This window comes from Hemiscyllium ocellatum, chromosome 12 (genome assembly GCF_020745735.1).
Source record: "Hemiscyllium ocellatum isolate sHemOce1 chromosome 12, sHemOce1.pat.X.cur, whole genome shotgun sequence".
NCBI lineage: Eukaryota > Metazoa > Chordata > Chondrichthyes > Orectolobiformes > Hemiscylliidae > Hemiscyllium > Hemiscyllium ocellatum.
The window spans coordinates 57,673,200-57,692,250 of NC_083412.1; positions in this window are offsets into that span (position 1 = coordinate 57,673,200).

Consider the following 19,051-nt stretch of genomic DNA (forward strand, 5'->3'; position numbering starts at 1 on the left):
TTTTAACCATCACTGAGTAAAGTTTTCTCCTGACTTTAATTTTTCACACTTTCCCAATTTTACAATCTCTTGTTATTGTCACTCATTTTAGTATTACTTATTTTCTTATTATCACAACTTTGAAGATCTCTATTAGGTTCATAAATTGTTCAGACTAGTAAAAAAAAATCAATTTTTCAAATCTCTTTTTACAACCTAAATTTCTCATGTCTATTAACATCATAGTATTCCTCATCATAGAATTTTCATTATGAACACATGAATGTACAAACATAAATTTGTAGCTAAAGTAGGCTATTCAGCCCTTTCACCATCTGCTGAAATCATGGTGGATCTGATAGTGGCTGTACTTTCCCGTCAACCCTTTATACCCTTTGAGTCCCTTGACAGTTAAGAATCTTTCTAACTTAATAATATTCAATAAACCTGCTTCCATTGCACTCAGAGGATGAGAATTCGACAGACTGACAACAGTCTTAGAGAGAGAAAATCCTTCTCACTACTGTTTTAAATTGAAGACCACTGATTTCTAAACTATGTCTCCTTGTCCATTTTTGCACATAAGAGGAAACCTCTTTTGTTTGCATGGCGTCTGGATTATTAGCCTAGTGACATACCACCACTGTCCTATTGTGCAAATCTCCTTCACATTTCTAGTGATTTGCTGCTCATTTCTGATATCTCTTTTTTTTTAACTTGACACTTTACAACTCTGCATATACAAGTTCCATAGCTAACATTATCCACTGTATATAAAACAAATACATCTAAGTGACTGTTGAATATATCTCTTCTGATCCTGTATTTGGATTGAATCTCTTGCCTAGTTTATATTCTCTATCCTTAGAAAAACTGTGACTCGATCCAAACATATGCAAGAACAGATTCTTTTGATAATAAATTCAAATTTATGCACATATCAATGCCAAAACTACAGAGAGCAAAAGTCAATTTTGGAATTCAAGGGTGGAAATCTTATTGTGAAAATGTTTTGAGACCAATATCAAAAACAGAATTAAACAAAAAAGCTAAACCATGATCTAAAAGAAAAAAGCAAATAACTACTAAACCAGTAACAGAGTATGAGACTGATCTGCACTATATCAGAAACATTGTATGCTGGGGAACACTTGAACATAATATCATTAAATTCAATATTCTGGAAAGGAAAAGTAAAATTAATGTCATAGTTTCCCAGAGAGCTGATTCTAAGGCTTCATTGGACATGATGAATGTAATAAGTAGAAAAATAAATGAAGGTCAAAATAAGCCCCTACAGAATATTTTTTAAAACATATAGGAGATCAAGTTAAAAAGAAATACAAGTTTACCATGAAAATGTGATTGTTGTCTGATATTAAATGGACCGGATTAGTAGAAAAGAAAGATAAGGATCTTTAAAAACATTGCGACGATTAATGGATATTACACGTCAGAAATTATATAAGAGCAAAAGTAGCTAAGACAAAAAGATAATGAGAAAGGAAAAGATACAATTGGAGGAAAAAATTGAACATTAGAGAAACAGAATTATATTCCCTGGATGTACTCAGGAAGTAAAGTGTTAAAAGATAAAGGATATTGGATGCATTTTATCTTAATCCACCGAACAAGATACTAAATGGATGAGGTGCAATGTGGATTTTACACTTTATATCACTGAAGTCAGTGGAGAGTAATATTGGACAGGATTTAAGACTGGCATTCCACCCATCCAGTGGGGTTCCCTCCTGAGGAGTTTGGATAAAAGTACCCCCAATGCAGCATTGGATTTGGATGTCTAGAACAGGTGGCCAGCATAGTACAAGCTGTTCTTCACAGATTTTTTTCACCATTCTGAAAGCATATGTTCGTCATGTAGCTGGTGAGGAAACACTGAGGCTTGGCAAACCGGTTGCTTAAAGGTGTTACCTGGAAACTGAGTGAGAGACCACATGCTTATTGTCATATTTCAAGATTGCTTTCCTGTTTGGCCTAAAAGGGATTGTGGTTTAATTTATATTCATGATGTTGCTATGACATTAACTGGTCTCCAAACGACTAACTCAGAGGAACTGACAAGCTATTCAGGGTTTCTATTAGCTCCGATAGGCAGAGGAACAAATATATCAGTTTGTAAAATTGTGTATATTCTTGAGAGAAGGGAATGGTTGTTAGAACAATTCACAGAGGTTGGCAGCTGGAATGTTGAATTTGTTTAATTCAGTAACAGACTTGGATTCTAGTTAGTTAAACAATTTATTTGCCTTGTTCATTCAATAATGTAGTTTAAGTAAAATAAGGCATCCTCTTTGAAGTCATGTTAGCTGTAAGTTGACAATAAGATTGTAACTAAGTTGCTCCTCCTTTGGAGACTTGTCAAGCCAATACCTTACCAAGGCACGTCTGTCATTCACCAGGACACTGTTGATGATTCACCAGACAGACTGGTCTATTGATGGAACCAAAAAGAACAATTTATTGCTGAGGCTAAGATTCTTCTTATTTGAGTTCTCGACACCTGTAGGATAGTCCCCACCGGCCAGACACTGGGATGCTTAGCAGTGCTCTGTGTTGATGACTTATGTAGTTTTAAACTTGGTGATGTGCAGCAATACATTTGAGTTCAAAATACGTAGGAAGAGAGGGAAAACTCATCCCTGAAATGGCCCCAGTTGCCAATGACAAAGAGAGTAGATGTGAACGGTTTTCTGCTATTTGCACCAATCATTAAAACCATTTATATTAATTGCTTCTCTACTACTTTCCCTTATGCACTGGACACTATTATTCTCTGTTTTACTTGCTCCTCCTCCTCCTCCCTTTCCTTACAGCATGTTATTTTTCTATCTCCCATCAGTTTAGTAGAAGAGTCCTATTGGAATCAAAATATTAACTGTTTCTCCTTCCTCAGTTGCCAGACCTGTTGGGTTTCTCCAGCTCTTTCTGGGCTAAATCTTACCAGAAATCAGCTGAGTTTTGTTTTGAGAGGTTTGCTGAGCTTTCTCATGTTGTCTTCCCAAACCCATCTAATTAATTTTGTACCGATGTCATATGGTGCTCCGATTGTCTTATTCTCCCATTCATCATAGGCAGACATGCTTGCCACTGCCAGGATATCTCGGGATCCCTGGTGCTGGTGCCATCTTTGAACCCTAGATAAGCACTGGCATTGGCAGTCCAGAGATTTCCTTCACTGTGCACATGGTGGGTCGCAAGCACACATCAGTACTTTGCAGGACATGTAGGTGGCAGGGTTGGCAATACATGAAAGTGTACATACAAGTAGTCTTACACATTGCTGTTTAAGAAGCAAACCTCACAACTTACCATCCTTAGCCAATTCTCACCTTTAAGTCCAAGTCAGTGCTACTCTTTCACCAGTGTCCAATAAAGCTGGACATTTTATCGTTGTTCAATTTGGGACCATTGCTTACAGGAAATCCTTCAAACAGATCAAAGCATTCACTTTTGTTCAACAACAACGAAAGTGTACAAAAGAACAACAAACAGAAACCAGTTTTTTTTCTTTCAGAACAGAAATGGACTGCTTGCTTTTTGCGTATCAACAAATTTACAATCAATAGATGAGCACTGCATTGAACTCTCATTCTCAGGTTCCAATTAAGTCTTGTCTGGCTTGTTATGCTTGACATTGCTGCAATCTATCATGCATACCATTCCCACAGCTCTTCAGAGTCCACTACATTACCTCTTTGCCTGCTCCAGTTATGATATGATAAGATGGCACACTCTGTGTGGAGTGTACTGCAAAGGCTGCCACACCCCTCATGGCATTGATTAAGAAAAGTTTAACAAAATTGTGTCTACACTCAGCCTCAATCAGGGGATTACGTAATGAAGTCATCAGCCATGACATCCTTGACTCCTTATAATACATTCAGCCTTGAAATGAAACAGGAACACAAGAGTTCTCAAGGATATAGATATCATGGCTGCTCCCAGGGTAACCAGGATGTGGTACTGATGATCACCGATGACCTGTACGTTGATGGAATGGAATGACCTCAGCCGCGTTATGATAAGACCCTCTTAGTGCGATGTGTGCAAAGCCTCTCATGCCTTGTACCTAAGAGAAGCCAACAATGTAGGCAAAGCCTTGGGCTGCAGCACTAATCTTGTCACAGGGAAATGAGATGAGGTAGTGTGATCCACCACAAATTGCATTGGCAACATCCTTGATACATTTGTTGACTCAGGATTCAGAGATCCCACACAGGTATTTGTATAAAAGTTTAGCACAGCTGTTACCTTGATGACCTCTAGGATAGGATGACAATCCACCCATTCCAACATCTGGCTGTAACAAGTGGCCTGGGGCATCCTCAGCTATCAATATCACTGCATCATGCTCATCAAAAGAAAGTTACATAGAGGACGATAGATTCTGGGCCACCCATGCATCCTTAGGGGATTTTGATCTGTGACTTATTCAGGTGGAGGCTGTTCTGCTGGAGGTTGCTGCTGGCCGTGGGCTTGTTGGCACATTTGATCCTTCTCCACTTCTCTGGACCTTTGTTGTATCACAGCAAAAGTAACGATAATCCCAGCTGTGGCTGGCTCCATTAGTCTTGCTTTCGCTGAAACTGTGCAGGGAACACAAGAGATCAGGTCCTCAGTAATGTATGCAGTCAGCATTCATGTCACTTACAAATTATGGATTAGCATACACTTCCATTCAATGGGACATGGATGACTCTGTCAAGGAGAGCCACGGAATACCTCTACAATGACCTTTGACACAGGACATAATTCTGATTAATGTAGCAGCAGTTGTGCTGCAAAGAGACTATGGGAGACTGTAGGTGCTGTATATGCACTGAGGCTTTCTAACACCACCTCCCACACCGCCCAAAAAAAAATTGCCTAATGGAGTTTTGATAAATATAGTTCAAGGTGGGATAGAATCTTCCATGCCCTTGTGCAGCCAACGAGTTCTTGCATTATCTTTGTGAATTGTAGCTCACAAGTGTCACTATAATTGTCATTACTTTTGTTTCACAGACAGTAGAACATGTGTGTTAAGACAGAAACATTTTACTGACTCCACCTACTCAGGGTGTAGTCACAACCACTTTCCACTTCCAGTGCATATTTAAGATTTGCGAGAGTCTGGAAGGCAACATATGTCATGTTTGGCAGAGTGAGCTGCAAGCTCAGCTTAGCAATCCAGGACCACCTCAACCTAAATGCCCTTTTCCTTCTGGCACTTCCTGGCCAGTCCAGCAGTACTGATTGTCACATGTTCCCACACATTACCTGCAATTGTGTCCACAGCTTTCATCATTAGCTCTTCACATGCTCAACATCATGCTGCGAGTACACCTGATGAGGCTACAGTGTTGGTAACTGGAGATAATCTCCTCCCACACCCCCTCCACTTTTCCAATGTCCTGCCATGCACTATCATCTCCCTTCCATGCACTACCATCTCCCTTTTATGCACTATCAACTCCCTTACATGTCAAGTTTTCTCCCTTCACAATTCTTGTCCTTCTCCATCCCAAGTTGCAGTCTCTAATCTCTACATTTGAGTTTCCCAACTTCCCTAACATAGTCATGTCAATAATAACCACCCCCTTGACTTACATTTAGCTGACCCCCAGGACTGACTGTGGCCTATCCCCCAAATGACTTTGATGGATAGCCCTGACTGACTTAATATGAATCCCCTGACTAGTTGTAGTGGATTTCCAGGATTGATCATGACCCACTTACTGGACTATAGTGGGGGGATAGATACATGATTGTGTCATCACAGGCAGCCAGATGAACATGTTCAAGCCCTCTGGACTGTTGCCCATGACTTACTGTATTTGGACCCCCTGACTCATATAGTTCCCAAGTGATTGAGGACTTACTCCCCTTGGATTTTGAGATATCACTGTTTGATTGAAGTGCATGCACTTTGTTTGTTCCACAGGTGGCTAACACATAATGTAGATGTGAGATTGAAATAGCACACTGCCATGCAGCAATATATCCATCCATTTGACTGATGCCTGCTGACAACCATGCCAAGCTGCTTCGCCTTGTGTATGTGCTGAGCAGCAAGATACGACAGTAGTACCATGACCCTTTAAGCTCAAGCTGAGGGGGAATGTGCAAAATGCCAAGGCAAAGCAAGACAGGGATGTTATGAGAATTAAAATAGGCACAATATAAATGAGCACTAAGAGAGTGAGCTAGCAACCTTGAGATGCAGCTTAGTCCAGTCTGTGAGCTGAGGGACTATCCCTACAAAGTGTCCTGGCAGCAAAACTGCAATGATAAGTGCCGCTGCGCTCCAGCAGACTCCAAATACAACATTGAATTGCAAATCTGTATCATAAGTGGATTGGAGATGTGCCATTATAATACGGTCAGGCTGGTAGTATTGGATACCAAAATCTGTGTAAAGGGGTGGCATACACTCACTGCCGATGTAGCATGTCGTGAGCTGTTGCTATCTGTATTTTAAGATGGAGGTCCACAGGAGCAAGCGGTAAGCTGGAGTCGGCAGGCAGTTACTCTGATTTTCACGTTAAGAATTGTTGCCATCATGTTTCTACACTGCATTTGGTAGAATGGGAGACTGCATATCAATGAGGTGAGATTAACTAATAATGAGATGCTAATGTATGCTATTCCACACTTGGCTGACAAATGGGGTTTCTTTCCTCTTGATGTCCAGAAGTGGCTATCTCACACAGTTTTCCTAACTTTCCCCCCAACGCCTGTTGCCATGACTCACTGGTGTATGCAGTTTCCCAATTTACATTTTTCTTTACACACGTAGACAGAAAGATCAGACCCAGTCACAGAAACTTAACTTATTATTGCAAATAAGTACATTATAGCCACAGGTAAAAACCAAAAGAACTGCAGATACTGTGAATCAGAAACAAACACAGAAGTTGCTGGAAAAGCTCAGCAGGCCTGGCAGCATCTGGGAAGAGAAATCAGAGTTAACGTTTCGGGTCTGGTGACTCTAAAGGATCTGAGAAAGGGTCACCAGATCCAAAGTGTTAACTCTGATTTCTCATCACAGATGCTGCCAGACCTGCTGAGCTCTTCTAGCAACTTCTGTTTTTGTTTCTAGCTACAGATAACCTGTTATGAATCATCAACATACAACTCTATGAATTAGAACCCTGATTCTTATCTAACCTTCCCCCACACAGGCGCGCGCACACACACACACTACATGGGTTATGGACAGAGGGGTAAACTGGGAAAGTTAATCAATGGTTCCAGTTGATAAGGAGTGCTGAGATTATTCTTATGATTCTTGTGCTGATCAGAATGCTGTTTCTCAGCCATCCTTCTTCAGAGGCTTCCACTGGTTCACAACAGGCACAGGGTGGGTGATTTGCTTATAAAAGGTCCCTGATTTATCAATCAAATTCACACCAGCTTAAAGCAACTGCCAAAGGAAAGAAAAACTGGTTTTATCCAGGTTTAAAGTGACCTTTCCAGCAGGGAACAGGGAGAACTCTTTGACTGATAGTGGTCCAAAAGCTTCTCTGTATCTTGTTTACAGCCCAAGCTGTTCAGCTACCTGAGAATCAATCATACCACCATTGAAAGGCAGAAGATCTTTGTTGTTGGTAATTGGTTACTAGTCCACAGACCAATCTGTTATACGTGAACCAAAGCCATATATTTCCCTCCCCTCCCCTATCAGCATTCCGGAAAAACCACTCCCTCTGCGACTCCCTCGTCAGGTCCACACCCCCCACCAACCCAATCTCCACTCCCGGCACCTTCCCCTGCAACCACAAGAAATGCAAAATTTTCGCCCATACCTCCCCCCTCACTTCCCTCCAAGGCCCCAAGGGATCCTCCCATATCCATCACAAATTCACCTGCACCTCCACACATATCATTTACTGCATCTGCTGCACCAGATGTGGCCTCCTCTACATTGGGGAGACAGGCCGCCTACTTGCGGAACATTTCAGAGATCACCTCTGGGACACCCGCACCAACCAACCCAACCGCCCCGTGGCTGAACACTTTAACTCCCCCTCCCACTCTGCCAGGGACATGCAGTTCCTAGGCCTCCTCCATCGCCAGACCATGGCAACATGATGCCTGGAGGAAGAGCGCCTCATCTTCCGCCTAGGAACCCTCCAACCACAAGGGATGAATGCAGATTTCTCCAGCTTCCTCATTTCCCCTCCCCCCCACCTTATCTCAGTCCCAACCCTCGGACTCAGCACAGCCTTCTTGACCTGCAATCTTCTTCCTGACCTCTTCACCCCCACCCCCTCTCCGGCCTATCACCCTCACCTTAACCTCCTTCCACCTATAGTATTCCCAACGCCCCTGCTCCAAGTCTCTTCTCCCTACCTTTTATCTTAGCCTACTTGGCACACCCTCCTCATTCCTGAAGAAGGGCTTATGCCCGAAAAGTCGATTCTCCTGCTCCTTGGATGCTGCCTGACCTGCTGCGCTTTTCCAGAAACACATTTTTCAGCTCTGATCTCCAGTATCTGCAGCCCTCACTTTCTTCCAGTACATCTGCAACCTTTCCTGTCACCCACTTGTGTACAAAGTTCACAATGAGTACCAATTTCTTGCTACATCAAAGCTGAAAATGTGTTGCTGGTCAAAGCACAGCAGGCCAGGCAGCATCTCAGGAATAGGGAATTCGACATTTCGAGCATAAGCCCTTCATCATCAAACCAAAGAACAATCCTTGTTATCCCTACTTTTAAAACAGTATTTTCTCACGTGAGTCCACAATAAAAAAAACCAGGAAAATAGAAAGACACTGTCCTTACCATTTAGGAGCTGGGAAGATGCTGCTCTGAAATATCTGACATATTTCAGATGTCCAGCTCTCAGTTCTTGACATTTATTTGAATGGTAGGAAACGTGTCATTGGAGGAACTGGAGCAATCTGAGAAGATGACCAGGTTATCGGAAGCATTTCACATTTTCCGGCATGATGCCTGCAGTTCAGTTTAGACAATGAACTCTTTTGGTTACAATGGAAACATTCATTTCAATCTGCTGCCAACTTTCCATATGTTTTCGATGTTCTGGTTTTGATTAAGTCACTGTTGCACATGCCATGTGTTTCCAAATCGAGGTGTTACTTTGCAAAATAAATTTTGAATCCAGCATTAACACATGGTTAGCATACTATTTTGAGCTGATTAATCCTTGGTTTGAGATTAGATGATATGCGATATATTATAGACTCTTCCTGTTATCTAAAGGAGGAAATCCTGAGAAAATTATAGTGCAAATTCAGAAGGTAATCTTACCACATGATTACATCATCCAGTAAAAGAGCAGGTAATAGTGAAAAGGATCCTCTGAAAATTAAAACATAGACTTAAATAAACCTTGAAAGGAGTGTGAAGTGGATCTTTTTTTTGATTCCTACAGTACACCTGGGAAAGCTTCTAAACCTTGGCTAATGGTAGCTTCAGAGGGCAGAATCTTCTGAATGGTAAGGACAGTGTCTTTCTATTTTCATTTTTTTTTAAAATTGTGGACTGAAGTGAGAAAAGAACTGTTTTCAAAGTCGGGATAACAAGGATTGTTGTATGGTTTGATATAGCACAAAATTGGTACTCATTGTGAACTCTGTACACAACTGTGGGTTACAGAAAAGGTTGCAGATGAACTGGACTCAAAATGTGTATAACTATCTTGCGGATTGTTTCAGAGAATATCTCTGGGACACCTGCACCCACCAAATCCACAGTTCTCACAAGGTATTGTGACAATAAGCAAAACTAATGTCATCTACAAAATACCTTGCAAGATCTTTAACAAACACTACATTGGACAAACAAACAGAAAACTAGCCACAAGGATACATGAACATCAACTAGCCACAAAAAGACATAATCCACTCTCACTAGTGTCCTTACATACAGATGAGGAAGGACACCACTTTGACTGGGACAACACATCCATCCTAGGACAAGACAAACAGAGGCACGTATGAGAATTCTTAGAAGCATTCTTAGAACACATTGACTTGGATCCCATTTATCACCCCCTGAGAAAAAGAACAGAAATTGACATCACCACAGGAAATGGCATCACCACAGGAAATGACATAACCACAGGAAATGATATCACCAACCCAAGGAAACCTAAGCACATAAATATAAATAGGGTCATGCCACCAGTGCTTCATCCAGAGGCTCACTGATGATATTACCCAGTATGGCAACAAAATGTCTGAAAACGAAACTTCTAGCTAAGGGAAGCAAACCTACATCCACTGTCTGCTTGAATTTCACTGCAGTTTCATTAAACAGCTAATCTCATTTTTTTTCACAGCTTAGAAATATTAAAGACATTGATTTTATTTTGGTATATGATTTTTTGATTGAGATGTGGTATTACTTCATATACTTTGGACATGCATCGTCAGTTTAGATACTACATATACAGAGTACCTGAAGGAGACGAATTGTATTTATGCTATTAAAAAGTCTAGAGGTAAATTCAAAAACACAGAATAGCCAAATTGATACATTGATATTATTCATATCTACAATAGTTACATTGAAATGTATCACTTCTTTAACAGTTTCTTTTCATGATCCAACTAACATTTACATTCAATTGCCCAATGTCCATTTAGTGAATTATGGGAACTGACTTTCAGGTTTAACAGCAGTACCATCAAATATTTGCAAATAGTAGAAAACTGCAGAAGATACCAGATTATATGAATGAGTTACATGGCAACCCTTTAGACCACATGATTTCAAATTCATAAACACTTTTCATATCATGGATTGAATTATTCATGTTATAAAATACACCCTTCACAAATAACTTGCCCAGAATTGTTTTTTTGAAAATTATGGCTCAACCAAGAAGCAATTAATTCACAAAAATAACAAAAATCGTGCAATAAGCAACAAATGTTTTGAAAGCAATCCACTGCTGTTTAGGAGTAAGTTAAAAGGCTTATTAGCAAAGGGGATCTGTGATTATACCAATTAAAATTGCTATCTTAATCTTATTTAAGATATTAACTGGATATCAAATAAGAATGGATATCAAATAAGACCATTTACTATCCAAATGATTGTTTTTGATATATTTTAATACCATCACATACTCTTTTATCTTACAGTGTCATTTTTGACATCATCTCCATCTTCTTTTATTATCATTAAAACAAATGATCTAGAGTTAATTGTTCCCTCTCAAAATGATAACAGAAAAGCTGTTTAAGGTCTTTTGTATATGAGACTTATCCCAGATGAGTTATAACTTCCTCCAGCTTAATGTTTTGGTAAAACTAAAGCCATCCAATTTTTACTCCTGCCTGTACCCCTGAGCTTTAGATCTGGATTACATCTGTCACCACAAATATAGCCTGAAGTGTAAAACTCAAGCATTTGGCTCTGACCCAAAATTGAGCTTCTTTTTATAAATTTGATTCAATAGAAAGATTGTTCTTCTTCACCTTTGAAACATCGCTTTTCACAAACTATAACTGCTTCAAAACATTGGTCCCATGTCATCTCCCACACTCCAGGGAGGGTACACTGTGCAAATGATGAATCCTGGGTTTTTATGGAAGTTATTAAACTTCTTGCTGCACTTCAAGAAAGTTGTACCAGTTCCATGGATGTTGGATCCACTGCCACAACTTCTTCTGTACAGAAAGTATGTGTCATATTTTTAGTTGGACTTTGATTACCCATCTACAAAAAACATTCCTGTTTTTCCATATTTCTGTTAACAAACATGAAGTTTGTCTCTAATTTCTTTGATCTGACATCATATTTTGTAAAACCTGCTGCTGTTTCATGCCTTTTCCTTATCTCCAGAAGTTTCATGACCCTGAATCTCATTTCCCTTTTCAACAGCCAATTTGGATCGCTTCTAGCCTCCTATTTTTCTCCATTCATGAACCAATTTAGATTGAATTCTGATCTCTTTGATTTTTCTTAACTTCCCTTCCAGAGTATCTAACAGGGCTTATGCCCGAAATGTCGATTCCCCTGCTCCTCGGATGGTGCTTTTGACCTGCTGTGCTTTTCCAGCACCACACTCTCGAATGTGACGCACACTTATAATGTCTCTGCCTAAATATGTTGGCTAATTGTACTATTTACAGGGAATTAGCCCAATACTTCAAGGTGGGTGAAAGTCCCATTGTGCTGCACTGCATTATTGCTCTCTTGGTAATTCAGACCTTTCAAGTTTTTAATTTGCTTGTATCTAAGCTGGACCTTAACCTAAATATCCCATTTTAATGTATCCTCTACAAGATTATACTCCCCACGGACAATGTGGATTAATTTTTGGCTCCAGTGTTTGTCAATGTATAAACACTTTATTGCCTTGTCATTGTAGTATAGCAAGCACACTTCCACTATTTTGAGTTCTTGCTTTGATTTCCAATATCAAAAACTGATATTTATTTAATTCCCTGATTTCACAACTTGGCTTTATGGAGTTTAAATTTTTAGATTGCACACCTCATTTATCTCTGTCTTTTGCTCACTGTACTTTCCAGTTATGTATTCCCTTTTTTTCCTGCTTTTCAACCCTTTATTTCTGCCTGAAATTCAAAGCAGACTGTACAGATGGCCGCATGTTTATGCATTCATTGTCTAACCCAGACTAAATGAAAAGTGTTCTGGATATTAAGCTGTACTTTTAAAAACTGCTGTGGTTTGATCTGCATACCAGCTGTGTTTTTAAAGGCAAGGTAGAGGTAGAATTTCCGTTGTCCATATTTCTGCGAATGGTGTACATTGATTTTCTACAGTCTAAAATTATGTAAGTGTGTAAATTAATCTATTTCCTCTTCTTTGACCTTTCTCCTCGCTCTTCTTACAGTAGCATGCTTTGTCCCTATTATTTTTAAAATCTGTACATCTTTGGAAATATCTCCTGGTTTCTGTCTCTTCCTCTTTATTTCGCTTTCATCACGTTCACTCTTTCTTTGCCTTATGCTTTTTCTCACTCTCTCTTTGTCTGTTGATCTGTCTCTGACTCTCTGTAGACTGGGTACAGATGGTCACATATTCCTGTATTCACTGTCTGATAGAGAGCGCATGAGAAGAGACTGACTCTTTTTTTCTCCATTAATCGGCAACATCTGTGCAAACAAAGGGCTGAGAGTGACAGCGGGCTGGGTCCCTGCTGCTCAAGAGGCACTTCCTAATGAACTCCATCCTGGACCAGCATTTCACCACACCCCACTAACAGAGAACAGAAAGTGGAAAGCCAATAGACTCCATACACATCAATACACAGCTATAGACATCAATGCCCATTAATATACAGCCTTACAGAGTGATATTCAGCCACACACAGTCACTGACTGGGATTAGAGGATACTTAATGGACTTTCAGTCTCAGTGACGAAGATGGACTCTGGAGATTGTGCAAAATAAAATCTAATAGTGTGTAAGATAAACAAAGAGAGGTACAGCACAGGGAACAGGCTGGAGAGAGAGGTTTAAGAAGCAATTAGTGAAAAAAGGGTTTTTAAAATGTCAATAAAGCACTACATATAAATGATTGAGACAAAACGCGTTTGAGTATCAAGTAGAGATCAACTACATAAATTATTAGTGAAAAAATAATATTAGCTCTTTTATGGAGATATGTCTGTGAGTTATTGAATCTTCACACATGACACAATTCACAAGTTGGATATGAACGAGTGTTTCATCAGCCTATTCCAGTTCATTATATTTCTTTTCAACAGATCCATCATTTTTTAAAAAAACAAGTATTTTTGCATCTTGCACATATGAAAAATAACCTTTTTTGCAACAAAGTTTGTTGATGGAAGTACAAAGAGGATCATCTTCCATTAGGGGGCAAGATGAATGTTACTGTGAGATTATGTTTTCTCAGTTTATTGCATATTCATACACAGGTAAAATGCCACAGTCTGTGAGCTGGAATTTCTGCTGCCCATTGGGACCTTCTGGGTTCCAACATCTGGGCACTGGATGGCACTTCGCTTTCTGCAACTCAGGAGTATCACACAATCTTTTTTCATTGTCCCCATTCAGGTTGCCTGCACAGAGATGGAAGAGAAGTCAACCCTCATTGGCAACTGAAGAGAACCTGTATTGCTGCAAGGGATGAATGATCAGCTGCACAATGTACCACTCAAAGCTCCAGTTCCCCTTATGAGTGTCAGTTTCCATTGCAAGACTGCAGGGGATGTTCACAGTTGAGTGGCAGGCATCTGTATTAGATGCTCCATGTACAATCAATGCCGGTTACTTAATTGTAGCTAACAATGTGGCACTACATGCACCACAAAGCCATACACCTGCCAGGAGTCACTCTTAAAGCATGAATGATTTGGAAATGCCGGTGTTGGACTGGGGTGTACAAAGTTAAAAATCACACAACACCAGGTTATAGTTCGAGTAAAAAATGAGGTCTGCAGATGCTGGAGATCACAGCTGCAAATGTGTTGCTGGTCAAAGCACAGCAGGTTAGGCAGCATCTCAGGAATAGAGAATTCGACGTTTCGAGCATAAGCCCTTCATCAGGAATAAGCATCACAGCTGCAAATGTGTTGCTGGTCAAAGCACAGCAGGTTAGGCAGCATCTCAGGAATAGAGAATTCGACGTTTCGAGCATAAGCCCTTCATCAGGAATAAGGGTTATAGTTCAACAAGTTTAATTGGAAGCACACTAGCCTTCGGAGCGACGCTCCCTCATCAGGTGATTGTGGAGGGCTCGATTGTAACACAGAATTTATAGCAAAAATTTGCAGTGACACTGCAAATTTTTGCTATAAATTCTGTGTTATGATCGAGCCCTCCACAATCACCTGATGAAGGAGCGTCGCTCCGAAAGCTAGTGTGCTTCCAATTAAACCTGTTGGACTATAGCCTGGTGTTGTGTGATTTTTAACTTTAAAGCATGAAAGGAGCTACAACATGGAACAGATCATCCTCTATCAGGTCACTGACCTTTCAGTACAACTTATAGAACATACACATCCGATACCTTTCCGTCAGAGGCTTGTATTGGACAGGGGCATGATCAAAGAAGATAGTCTTTTAAGTTGAGATGTGTTTTAAGTTTCTGCCCCTTTAGTCACCTGGGCAGATTTGCTGGTATTGTCTTGCTGGTGCCGGCTTGTCGGCTCAGTCAGATCTCATTGCTGACTCTGTACTTGTGTAAAGAAATTCCTGGCTATGAAGGAGTCAAGTAACTGAAGAAGTTTGGAGGAAGAAGTTTATCTCATCATCTCATAAATACATTTGGCATTGTTTGTAAGCATGTGTTTTCCATTTTTGCCTGACAAAATTGTGATCATGAACATAATTCCAGTTGGCTGGGGCGTTAATATGTATGCATGACATGCTCATGAATACAAAACAGATTCCTGATCAGTAGATAGGGAGAGTCAACTTGCCTGAAATGCTATGAGAACTTAACAGCAAAACTTTAACCCGTTTTCAGGAAACTGAATTTTTGCCTCCTTCCCCAGTGAAATGTCCCAACCACTGATCTTAAAGCTCTTGATAGTCCAACAAAATTCCATGCATTCAGAATTTTCCATAATTACTGCAGATAGTTGGGAAGCAATGGGTGCATGTGTCAATATCACAATGATCATTAGAATCAATCTCAAATTTGTGATGGAGAATTTTATTTCCGTTAATAATGATGGGCCATAGGTTTAGAAGAGACTGAATTAACAAAAACAGATCAAATATTTTGATTGGTGGAAAAATCCTTACAAAGTTATTTTACAACTGATTAGAAAGGCCTTGCATGCAACTGTTTCTTAATTTCTTCTTTGTTAAATTGTTGTCTCTCTGACCAAAAATTATGAAATGAAACGAATTTGTAAAAGTAAAATAATCCTTATCGGGAATAAAGTAAAAGCTTATAGTTATACAGCATCAAAATATCTTGTATATAATGAGTTTGTTTGAAATTTAGCAACTGTTGCTGTAAGAACAAATATGTAACTAAGTATTGCAAGTTTCAGTGAAATGAATAATATTAGCTTCTAGGTTGTTTGGACATGCAACATTATAATCTATTTACTCTAAGTGTAACAAGGGCACATCTTATGTGAAATTTACTGTGTTGTTTGCTGGAATCGCAAAAGTACTTGGAGAAATTATGCAAGGGAAAGTGCTCCTTCCAATGTGTGATAATTTCAGCAAGCTGTGTGGTTAGCTCTGCATTTAAATTTCTGTGTATCATGGCCAAGTTTCCCAGAAATGATTGCAACCCATTCTATAAGACACTACTAATACAGAACAGTGATGTTTAAGGCTCATTGCCCATAACCTTTATGATATCTCTCTATCTCTGTAATCGGCAACCTCTCACTCCATAATACTTTGAGGTATCAGCTCTCTTCTAATTTTGGCCTCTTGTACTTCCCTGATTTTAATGCTCCACTATTGGTGGTTGCATCTTCAGTCCCCTCAGTTCTAAGATTTGTAATTTCCTCTTTACAAGTCCTTGCCTTTCTATCTCACTTTCCTACTTTGAAACAGGCCTTAAAACTCACGTCTTTGACAAAGCTTTTGGCCAACTGGCCTAATATATCCCACGTGGCATGATATCATATTTTGTTTTATGATATGCTCATGACGTGCCTTGGGATATTTCATTGCATTAAAGGTGCTATATAAATTGTTGCTGCTGTTGTTATATAGATATTCCTGGTTACCTTTGGGAAGAATGCTAGTATTATTTTTACATTAAGCTAATTAGCAGTGCACACATGCAAAAGAAATGTTACAGATAAGCTGTTCACTCACATCTCAGTGGACAATTGGCATAACGTGACACAGCATTGCAGCTATACAGTGTAGCAGTATTACTGTTAGTTCAATATGGCTGTGCACACTCCTTGCTCAATGTAATGACCTAGACCAATTGCAATGAAATCCATTCTTTCTATCTGTATTTCATTTTTAATCAGTTACACGGATTAACAGAGATGAGTGTTCACTGTCCGGGGAATTTCTATCATTATAGAAATCTTTGACTTTGAAATGTAAGTCTCAAGGTGACTTTTGTGATATCAAGGTCATGGTTGATGACAATTGTGTGTTTTTCCCAGGATTCAAGCTGGCATACTGAGGTTTCTTCATATGTCAATGTAATAAGTGTAGAGACTGCATTCCTATCTCTGAATTGACCTGTAGCATTCTGCAATGCTGTTCACTGACAATCTCAGAGATTCTGTTGGTCTGCTACTGTTGAGCAGGAAGTATAGCGAATCACCAGGAGAAGCAGAGAGTTCCTCAAGAAATAGGTCTTTTATTTGCAAACAAAAAACCGTGACACTGAGAAAGCAGGATCTTGAATGCCCATGAACCTCAGGTACCTGGATTTTTATATATTTTTTATCATGTTTCTGTTAGCTTATCAGCATACCCAACTATATTAATCAAAGTACCTCACTCTAGCTACACAATAAACCAGTGACGTTAGTTATCACTATGTCTTTAGTTGTACATTCTACTTAATGTTATTCTAATGTCACAGCTAGATACTTATTGCTAACTCTGCTACAGTGATCCTCCATTCCAGACTAACTTGTCATGATAGATATTTATCTATTCCATCTATTACAATGGTCTCCTGTCTCAAGCTGACTCTACTAACTATTAATTAGATATTCTAATGTCATGTCCCAAATATTTATTGTACCAATCCTGTCATAATAACACTTAACAGAGAAACTTGCTTTATTACTTGTGTTATCTCATCTCGCCATAGTAACCTTTCAGCCTTAATCTTACTCTGCTAATTGGTGTAAGACATTCCATTATTCTTATTCCATCCTGCCTTCCACAGACCACAGATTGGCAGTGATCTTCATGCTTTAACCCTTCCCATGCTTTTATGTTCTTTATTTTACATACAACATGCTACATAACTTTCTCTTTCTGTGAGGCTTTTTGATATAAGAATCCAGAGGCTGAAGGCACAAAAGGATCAAGAAGCAACATAGCAGCTGAAAGAGAGCACGTTTGCCTATGCAAGTTCCATTTGTACTGACTTTATATGCCAGGTTTTCTTTTAAACAGCTCTTCGTTATAGCCTTCCCTCTTCCTCCTCCCTTGCTGCCATCATCCACTGAGCTTTCTCTCTGCAATAATCCATTAGCTACCATTTCTACACACTCCAGGAACATTGTCTGTATGTACAACACTTTTTTCATGGATGTACAAATTTAATATTGAACAATATTGTTTGTATGCCAAACTTCTTTTCTATGATGCTCCATCTTGACACCATTAATCCCAGCCTTCTGCTTCTCCAAGGTACTAGCTGAATATGAGGAATGTGTAAACTGATGGATATTGTGCTGCAATAGACGCTTCCTATATTATAGTTCAAACATGGATCTGCTGCAGGCTTTGCCTTTGTACTGATACATGGATGAACTGATCTTTCAAGAGATTTGGCCTGACAGCACACATTCATGTTGCTGTTCTTCAACCAATCAGAAACCAGATAGTACTCAACATATCACCATTGTGAGCATAAATGGAAAGAGTTCAATTTTTCTACGGAGGATTTCCATGGCCTGTATCCCGATCTGCTACATCAGATCATTATGCTATAGCAGTACAGTATTATTCTTTTTAAGCAAACCAATGACCTGATTGCTCAGGCTCTCTTCAGGTGAAATATGATGCATCCTCATATCAACTCACTACCAGTGAAATCTTTCTTCTCTTTGGTGTACAGAACCTGCTTCTGCAAATTGAATGTCTGAATGTCAACCAGAACATTTTGTCTTTGACATAATCCATAACTGTGGTTCCCAGGAGAATTGATGGGTATCTATGAGAGAAGGTTAAAGAGCAGGGAGATTTGGAAAGTTGAGGAGAAAGAGCAAACTAATAGTGTAGGGTGGCAATAGAGGAAGAGTGTGAGAATGTACAAGATGTGTATCAAGAAAGGAGGTTAGACTAGGGAAAATATTAAAATGATAGATTTAGAGACTATTTATCTGAATGCATGCAGGATTCATGAGAAGATAGACAAAATGGTAGCAATCATTAGAAATAAATGAGTATCTTAGCCATTTTAGAGACACAGACTAGAA